The following is a 10,618-nucleotide window of genomic DNA, read 5'->3' as shown; positions in this document are numbered from 1 at the left end:
CCCTGGTAAAATGCAGTGTACACATGTAAACTGGCACAAAATCATGACCCAAGACATTCATTTCTTTCTTTCTGTGCCATTCTTTGTTTTCTCTTCCACACTCACACCAGCTGACTTAACCACTGAAGAAAAATACACAACATCATTCAAGCAACCTAACACATTCACACACAATGACTCTTAGTGAGACCAATTAATTTTGCATGGCCCCACACACACACACACATACGCCTTCTACACCAACACAAATAAACTTGTGGAAGTTTGCCCCTGGGGCAAAACAGTGCACCCAAACACATTCCTAGTAGGGAAAAAGCTCAAACACTTCTTACAGTCACTTTTTATCTCAGTTGTTCTGTTTGACATCGGCTGCATCCCATCTCATTTCTATCGATCTGCGATCTGAGGTTAAAGTGTCCAAGGTCAAAGTTACACGGGAAGGAGGGGGGAGTTAAAAAAGCATTCAGCCTTCAAATTCAAAGCTATAAAAACTTGTCTGTGCTAGGGATGTCACAAAAGGATGCGTCTTGCTAGTAGACTTGCATGCAAACACACACAAACAGACACACAACAGGCTCCTGCAGCTTTCCAATGCTGTAATTTCTGCTTTTTGAGGGCAGACTTCCTTCGCGGTGCTGTCCAAGGTCCTGACAAGCTGACGTGATACAGGAGCTGTCCAAGGTCCTGAAACCTGTTTTGGCTCTTGCATACTAGGTGGTGGCAAGAAGCTGGTTTACATGTTATGAATTCGATGGACTCTGTTAAGGTGTTTGGGGGTTTTTGCTCAACAAAAGTGTGAAAAACAATCAAATTCACTTTTTTTTCCATTTTATTTTATTATCAATACCCCAAGCACTTTAAGATCAGCTGTTATCTGAGTCGTCTTAATGACATTTTTCACCATTTAAGTAAGCAAAGTTAAAGTAAGTATAGCCTGTGAGTGGCAGAGGGATGCTATAGATTCTATACAGCTAGGTCTGGGGCAGAATTTCCAAGGTACAGTGAGTCATGATGCTGTGGCAGACCTACCGTTTAATGTGATTTCTCAGACTTCTCCGTACTTAGCAATGTGGGACACAGTTCAAACGAACAGCTCAGACAGAATATATCGGGGATGCTGTGTCTATGTGTTACCATGTGTATGAGAAAGCTGATGAAGTTTGCGTGTGCGTGGAGGCGATGCATTTGTACGTGCCCGGATGCATGCGGCGGTGTGTGCGTGCACGCACGCGCACACACTAAGTTGGGCGTAACGATGGATTCAAAAGGAAGCCTTTGAAGTATTTTGATGTTCCCTGGCTGCTCTCTTGCCAGTTTCCTAAATAGGTCAGAGACTCTGCTCTCTGCCTCCTGCACTGTGCTAGCTCTCCTGCAGCCTGCTTGAGTCAGAAATGGCAAGAAAAGAAAAACAATCTACTTAGCTTGACATCGCCTCGCATGAACTAAAAATCGTGCCGTTCTAGTGGATAGAATCATTTTTGTTTTCATGCCAGTGTTTGTATTTCTACCTTAAAGACTCTAAAAGTCAGTTCCGTTTAATTAGAGATGGAAAAAGAAAAGCAGACAACTGCAGCAGATCAGAAGAAAAAGGATGTAAAATGGATCCGGACATTTAAAAACAAGAAGACTGACATAGAATGAGGTGCTGATGAGAGGGATGGCACAGAGGTAGCTTATGTGAGGGCTGGTGTGGTCCTGCAGGCCATCTGTCTATGGTGCTTTGTGGGTTCTGGCTTCGTGCTGCTGGTTCCATGCAGGCCAGTCATTTGCATCTTCCAGCCTGCTGATTAATTTGGTATCTGGAGGAAGCCTTTTCTCAGACATATCAACTCAGTCATGCCCATTTCAGGGCTGGCGTGCACGTGTCTCTCTGTGTGTACACATGCACGTGTGCTCATGCCGGCATGTGTGGCTCTTAATTCTGAGCTTGGAGGTGGTCTTGTTCCAGTCTCCGCAGGTGCTAGGGTGAGTTCAGCACAGAGCCAGACTCAAAACTTGAATGCCAAACTTAGATAGCAGTTGTCTTTTGGGGCAATAAAAACGATATCAGGGTGGTCAGCAATGCTGTCCATTTATCCTCCTTTTCTCGTTCTTGCTTCTCATTTATACGCAGTTTAAGGAGGCATGCTCGAGCATCTGAACAAGCACACATGAAAGCAAGCAAGCTCCTTCTGCTCACCATTCCCTGGGACCCTGTTAGCACCTCCTCTTCTCCTCCTTGCGATGGGAGGAATAAATCAGAATGAGTGAAGTGCTTGTTTTAGTTGCCAGTGGTGGCATGTCCAACCCTTCTGGGTGGGGGGGTGGGGGGGAGTGGCGTGATTTATTGTCGAGTGGCACAAAGTGTAAAAAATCTGCAGTGGGAACAGGAGACACCCCCACAGAATGTGATTTGCCTTCTGTTGGGCTGGATCATATTAGCAAATAAGGCAGAACCCATCCCCTGCCCAGCTCCAACACACACACAAACACCCCTTTTTTCTTGCCTGAAATACTGTGGATAAGCCAGTGGAAATCAGAGAGAGAGAAGCTGGTGTATGAGGGAGGGAAGCATTTATATGTTCGGAAAAACCATATCCCTGCTTCCTTCTGCTCCACCCTGCTCATTTGTGGCCCACAGCCCTACAAAAAGAGTCCCAAACTCCTCTCTGATCCTCCCCATCCCTTCCCCCCCCCTACCAGCGGGAGGTCTGGACTCAACCAGAACCCCCCCCCCCGGGCTTTTATGATCTCCTCCATGTCCCCGCCATGGATATAAGTTGTCTTACATCCTCACAGATGTTAGGCCAATTTTCCAACACTCAAGGCCCCCACACAGATGCACAGGTTTGTGTCACAGTCAAAGGCACAATCACCCACACAGCCACCGCATTCGCACAAGTGCACACATAGCACATGCAAATGTGTGCACACATAACTAATGTGTGTCACTGCTGCATATCAAAGTCTTTATGCCTCCCTACAGACTCCAAAAAACATCGGCTACACTCGCCCTCTCCCTCTGACAGACGTGCTTGATGCACATTTTATAGCATGCAGTGCTCCCTTGCAATACGCTTTTGTGTTCATTTGTTGTTGTTTTTGTTTTCCCGTTTTCGTTATGCAGCATGTTTCCGCGGAATAACCACGAGATTAAATGCAACTAAGTCAAAACTAGACAGATGCCCTATCACATTTGAAGTATCGCCACCTGCTGTGCTTTGAAAAATGAGTGGCTATATTTGAAGCATGAGCGTCGGGTCTGCTACCCTCCACTGTTTATCTTAGTTGACTTCCCATGGGGGATTGTAATGCTTGTGTCAGTGGGCACACTAATAGAGATGTGTGAGGTTAACACTATTGTATACATCAATGCTGGGGATCTGTGCTCCACCATTATAGGCCTGTCACCTTCCTCCGGGGATTATACAGGTTTAGAATAGAAGATGGGATTCTTACAATACAATACTGAGGGGTTTTAATCTAGACAAACAACACCTTCATATGAGGTATTATAACAGACTGTCATCCGTAGATCTCACTTCTTGTAGAACAGGATGTGGAGGTGCTTGCAGAAGACCTGCCACAGACCATATTATGAGGATTAGTCAAAGTGAATCTACCTGTAAAATGTTAATGTGCTAAACCAAATGAAACTGTCTCAGCCTGCAATAAGAAGCATGAATTGGTAAAGTTTGAGAAGGTTACATTCAAAATGTCATCTGAATCAGAATAGAGATTTTCCGCTGCAGATTGCATGGGTAGCATGACATTTTGTGTCTTCCGAAGTGCACTTCCGATCCTTACAATATCCCAGCTATGAATTTTCAGCCACGCTAGTGACACGACTCGAGAGAGGGCAACGTTGGGCTATTGGCTGTGATTTTTAGCGGGAATTTGTTGGCAAGTAGCGTGTGGAATCAAATGGATTTAATGTGCTATTTACAGCTGATTAGGCAATGGTAGGCATGAGCATTATAATTGCTAAACATCAATATGTTAGCGCTGACAGTAGGAGCATGTTGGCATGGTGATGTTAGCAGCTGGCTCAAAGTTCAGCTGTTCAGCTGTTAAACTCTTGTAGTTATTCCACCTGCTTTTTAATCTCACTTTTTTAAGCAAAGACTAGAAACATTTTTTCTCCATTTTCATAATATATTTTTAATAAAATTATATTTTAATCTGTTTTAACTGGGCCATTGTGGAGGACCTGCAGACATGGATAACTCTTAAATGTAATTTTCCCCCGATAGCAACATCCTCAAACGTGTGATAGAACATTTTTTATTTTGTCACATCAACATCATGGATACACATCGAATGAGCATGAACATTTAGCATTTTCTCTAAAAATAAAATGGTACACAGCCGTATGGCTCAGACATTTAACAACTCCAAACAGGTTCCTTGGATTTAAAGTTTTTCATTACTAGCTCAAAGCCATTTCTGACAACTGGAGTGGCTGTACAGAGGTGAAGAACAGTTTCCCTTAACCCTGAGGCAAGGTGATTGTGTTTGTTTTCTTTTGTGTCTATGTAGATGTTTGTGTGCCGGTGGAAGTTTGCGTGGCAGATACATGTTTTTTTTCTTCTTTTTTTTCCTATTTCTGAAATAGCTTTCTGACCTTTCTGTGAAGTTTTTCCTCCTCTTTTGTGCTGTCAGCCATATCCTCCTCTCCTAAATCGATGGCTGCTACTTGTGCTCTCTTCCTAGCAGCAGCACAGGACTGGCATTGCTTAATGTTTAATAATGATAACAATCTTGATCTGACCCCCTACCTTCAGTTTGACCTCTCCTCTTTCTACCTTTATGTGAATTTATTCATAAAGGCACACAGTGATTCAACCAAAAACCAAATAGCTATGGCAAAGGCCTGAAAGAAGGGTAACAAGTTGAGGGAGAAAACACATCAAACACAGCAGTCTTCATTTACATTTTCATTTAATTTTCCTTTGGCCTGTAGCGCTGTGTACAGAATCAATCTTTCTAACTCCATTTCCAATATGTTACTGAGAGACAGCAGGAAGAGAGGGGAAGTATTGATTGACTGAGTGTTCATTGTGTCTTCTCACAAAGTGCGCACTTCATAAGCACGGCAATGAAATTGCTGTTTGTTTCCTTTTTCTGTGTCTTTATTTTATATGAAATAGTAATAATGGTTGTTTGATATGGCTGAGGTGTGACAGTCAATACACATCTCTTTGTCTTTCTGCATCTGACCGTTCACTCACTGAGCAGCCTTTCAGTCCTATCTTAGCAACTGTAACTAGGCACAATATCTCTGTCAAGGTCTGGAATTCTCCACATGTGGAGATGATGTGCATGAGAGCATCTTAAACATACATAATTTCTACCACAAGGGCTATCGCAATCAAACCAATTGAAGCTGTGGATTGAGGATGTCTTTAATTAACTGCAGCTACTGTAGCTGACGGAGATGAGTGGTGCTGTTTTTGTTTTTATTTTTAGTCACGCTTTTTACTGATACTTTCAACACCATAGAAAGGATTTGTGTACAAAATGATAAGCTATGTAAAATGATCCACCACGGTCTCTTACAGTGATGTGACAAGCGTGGGCTGGGTCATGTGACAGAGGGCTATTTTGATCCAAATAAGGCACAAGTCTACAGTTTAAAGTTTAAAAGAGATGCATCCCCACACATATAGCATATTGCATTTCTAAAACAAAATTGCTGATATTGTTTTGATGACTTAATACCAAATGAGTTGCGTGGGAGTATTGATCCAGCTGTGTGGATCCAACAGGTCTTTGTATCTGTGTGGGGTAACAAGCATATTAATTAAGCTTTATGAGCATGTTTTACTTTGTGTGTTTTGTTGTGTGTACAAATAACACAGTAACAGCGCACATCATTATGCAGTATTTATTCAGTTTCCCCAGAGGTACACCTTTACATCGAATACAATTTCAGATTTAGTTTGTTTTGAAAACTAATGAATAATGTGGGATGTTGTAAGTAGAAAATTAGCAAAATATTTAAGATTAGACACTTTAATGGGGAAATTTTACATTGAATACATTTTTGGGTTTTTTTTAATATAAATGATGTAATACTGAAAGCACACAAACACCAGAGGGTGGTTAAGTGTGTATTTAAAGCGAGGTAGAATTCTTAACAAGTCCAGCTTGCCCAGTAACGCCAAATGCACCTTATTTCATACAAGAGTTTGAGACCCTTAGGTTAACCCTAACCCATCATCATCAGCGTGACCCTAATGCTAACTAATTTTCTAACAGTAGCTACAAATAATAAAATGTAGAGTTGTATTTATAGGTGCCAAAATCCATAGTTGCTGAGCGGAAATGAAAAGCATGCTTCTTTTAAGCCTAAAATAAAAACTACTAATAATAGCCTTATTTTAAAAAATAAATGATTAAGAAGAAAAAAACTACTAATGACGGAGGGGGAGGGATTTAAGGTGTCTAAAACTAATACTAAGCCATTGTACTACATTGTGGAGGTAAACAGAAAGGTGCCGTGCTACAGTTTAGTTTAGCCTTTCATGTGCATAGTGTACATGATTAAAAACATCAGTATTAAGTTACGCAAAGCAAGAGTAAATAGTGGATAAGTCAGTAAAACTGCAGTGAGTATTCTGTGGCTTGTTGCAAACATAGATTTTTGTCTCTAGAGTTTTTGACATTAAAATAAAAATTCAGGCTGTCGGGTTCATTTGTCTTCAACTATCATTGGCAGCTGTGTATGCGATTCGCTGCTGCCACTGATGTTAGTTGCCAGTGTTTGTGTTAACTGAAAGCCTGACACTCATTCACACCTTCAGCTGGAAAGGTAGGCCAATGCGCCTCAGGACAAGTGCTCCATATACTTGCAGTATCTACTGAGATTCCAGTGATTTTCGGTGAGGAGGAGATACTCCTAATGGAGGTGTATATTAGGCAGCCAGCTGTCTGTTAGTGCAGCTCTGTGATTGATGGGAGGAGACACGCACCATTTACTGGCCAAGCTGGAACTAGAAGGAATCTCCATCTTCTCCTTCACAGAAGTCACAAGATACTTCACAAAGAAAATTGGCCTATTTCCATGAAGGTAAGACCCGCTAAATTCAGCACCAGTCATGCAGCAATATAAGCAAGCACAAAGTGTGTGTGTGTGTGTGTGTGTGTGTGTGTGTGTGTGTGTGTGTGTGTGTGTGTGTGTGTGTGTGTGTGTGTGTGTGTGAGCAGTAATGAGAACCCAAACAAGGGCCATTGTTCAGGTACATAAATTGGTATTATTGCCAAGGTTCATAAATTGGCTTGCAAAAGAGTTTGCAGTGACTAGTTATACGATGCATCCATAACTGCGAGCACATTCACACATACAAAAATATGAACACAAACACTTTTTTGTAATTCCATCTGTCTCAGTTTACAGTTGAACTTCAGATAAATGTGCTGGAGATGCCTGTCAGTCACCGTGGCTGAAAAGCCACCTACTTAAGCGTTCAGATTTTTGTACTTGAATTTCCATAGCTTGTCAGCTTGGGTATGCTCCAGACATCCTACCCCCAAGTAGGTTGATGGATGTATGGATGGAAGCGAGTTCTATATGAGAATAAAATGATCGTGCCAGATTTCTAAATTGGAATAAACAGAACAAGTCTATAAAGATAAAGTTTGTTCTCAAATAACAATAGCGCTCTTTGCCCGTGGGATCTTTTGTGTCTTATTTGCCAAATTGCTCTCTTTCAGAGAAAAAAAACAGGATCAGACTCTTGCATTACCACAAGTACTTTCATAGCTGACAGTGTGGCAGTTAATTAAATCACCATCTCGTTCTCTCATATGTATGCTGTCCTGTGTTTAAACAGAGTAAGTTTGTCTCTGTGACTGACATACAGCATTCTGTCACCCACCCATTCATCAAGCTCTTGTGAAAACAATGGGCTGTTTGGAGCCGGTCCTGCCATCCTTTCCAGTCCAGAGGGACATGGGAGCCAAAGACAGATGCTGTCTCATCTCTGCTAATTTGATTTCTGGTGTGTGCCTGTTGCAGTTACATGGACTGCACATTAATTGAGATCATGCAAATAAGAGAGGTTTAATTTACTTAATTATAGCTTTTGTCCCTCACAATATTTTTTCTTGTCCCTCTCTCCTTTCTTGGGTCCGTCAAATGAATGTGTCATCTTGGTTTTCCATTAATCAACATCCTACTTGAGAATGCTTTTAATCACTTGAGACAGTGTTTAGTATTGTTTGTTTTTATAATAATATAACAATGACAATAATAATAACTATTATTATTATTATTATTGTTATTATTAGATAAGTGGAAGAAAATGCATGGATTGGTAGTTCTGCTTTGGCACAACTGTCAAAAATATACAAAAGAGTAGAGATAATGTTATATTATAGACAGCCTTCTATATAAGGAATACGTGATTCTGCTGAATAAACTATTGAACTGTGATGTGATTAAAACTAGTTTGTGATCCTGAGCAGCAACCTTCGTGGCTCATCAAGTTGTTACTAATGTGTTCAGTACTGGTTAATGCGACTTTACGTGTTATTAGTCCTTCACTTGTCAGTAATGATGAGTGTGGTTGCTTGGGAAACCTTTATATCTTTTTCGAGAGGGTCCTTCTTCCAAATGGTTTTACTTTCCTGTGGAAGGTGCAAATCATCATGATAAGAAAAAAAAAAAAAGAAACACACATACCAAGTTATTCATTTATCCACTTTAACCATTCTGTTTGCGTTCATTTGACTGGCTGAAGTGGCACAAGTTCAGTTTGCTCAAGGTTTTGGAGGTGAAAGGAAACTGTCTTCAGGTAACTTCAAAGCTGATTTAGTTATATGTTGCAGACTCACCGGGAATTCAGGAATGGGTCGGTTTAGTTAAGAGCTTGAGGGTGTTTGAACTGCAAGAATCCCGGAGTGCATCATCCAGTCTCTGAGGTTAATGCTGAGCTAGCTGGTGATGGTCAGTAAATATTTCCAAGACACTGGCTGATGCCTTTTGAACCCCGGTGTCATGTTTTATGTTTGTTTGCATGCCTCGGGAGTCTGAGGGTATTTTCAGACAGTCTGAGCATGCTGACGTGCTCTGATGTTTTCAGTTTGAACAAATGGAAGCAGCAGTTTGAAAGTAATATGACTTATTTCACATTTAGCACAAATAGAACATATTTCATTTGGTACTGGTAAATTTTAAAAAATGTTTTAGAACTGTCTGGAATTCATGGAAAAATTATAATGTTAATCATTGTGATGAGCTCCTTTAATTGCTTAAGGTGATTTTGTTTAGCCAGTGTTGTGTTTTCAGAACTATGTAAGGATGTGCTTGGTCCTGAGCAGAGGCAAGTACCAATACTTTGTTACTGTACTTAAGTACAATTTTCAGTTATTTATACTTTACTTAAGTGTTTTTTCTTCTGACCACTTTTTTCCTTTTACTCCATACACGTTTAAACAAATATCTCTACTTTCTACTCCTTACATTTTCAAAACAGACTCGTTACTTTTGTGTTTGGGTCGAGTTATTATTTCGTCACTAGGAGCCTCCAAACATCAAAGCGATATGAAACACATGGAAGGAAGTCCTGTTCGCATAAAAAGAGATGACGATTGTCAAAGTCGGGGGTTAAACGTGGGACGGCTTTTTTTGTTTTTGTTGTTTGTTTGTTTTGGTTTGGGGTTTTTTGCCACAACGACTACATACATAGTTGTGGTTGCGGTACTTCCGCATCTAGCTACCCCTACGGAAGAGGAGCATAAAGGGAGTGACTTTTTTAGTAGCAGGTAATTTCAAATGCAACGTTTCTATCAGTTCAACAAACATCAGCAAACACAGAGACTGTTTGTGAGCAGTTTGTCGCACAGTGTGTTGCTAGCTAAAGGTCCAGCTGCTGTATTTCACAGGGGGAGAAAAGAAGGAGAGCTAACTTCACTCAGAGATGGAGAAAGATAAGAAAGAAGAAGAGAGGGTAAATTTAAAGGTAAGGACTGCTGTTTGATCAACTGTAATTGTAAAGCTTATGTAAGTCCTCAATATCTCATTTTAAATCCGATATTGTGCATCTGACATTATGTTTTATTATATTGTGAAACATGCTGAAAAACAAACAGAGGTAGACTAACTGTTATTTAAAGGTTGCATTTTAGTGAAGGATGAACTGGTTAGTTTCCTGTACTGTGATGGATTTAAAGCAAAGAACAGTGTGTGAATGGTGCCCAGTGGCTGTGGTTGCATGGTCAGACTTAGGTCACATCAATTGTAGCAGAGACTCATGAATTCTATCTGAAAATGCTGAGATCCATTCACTAACTTTATACCGTTTAGAAAAAACACAGGATAAAGAGTGTACTGTCAGTGTAGAGGATGGACAACCAATGAAACATCTGCTGACATCTGGTTTAATTAAGTGGTCTACAGCCACAAAGAGCAGCAGGTCAACTGATCACAGCCTGCACATTAAGAAAATCTACTGGAGCTCTCGAAATAAATTATTGTGAGTTATGATTCTTTTCCCCACACTGAGCCATTGCAACCAATTTTAGGGTTCCTCCACCTGCTGAATCCACTTTAACCCCTGACTATACAAATTTTACTGTTTAGAGGCAGGGTGGGAGGGGTCTCCTGGGACTCCTCCCACATTACACAGTGTAAATT

This window comes from Aulonocara stuartgranti, assembly GCF_965226115.1.
Source record: "Aulonocara stuartgranti genome assembly, chromosome: 2".
NCBI lineage: Eukaryota > Metazoa > Chordata > Actinopteri > Cichliformes > Cichlidae > Aulonocara > Aulonocara stuartgranti.
This window is presented reverse-complemented; position numbering follows the sequence as displayed.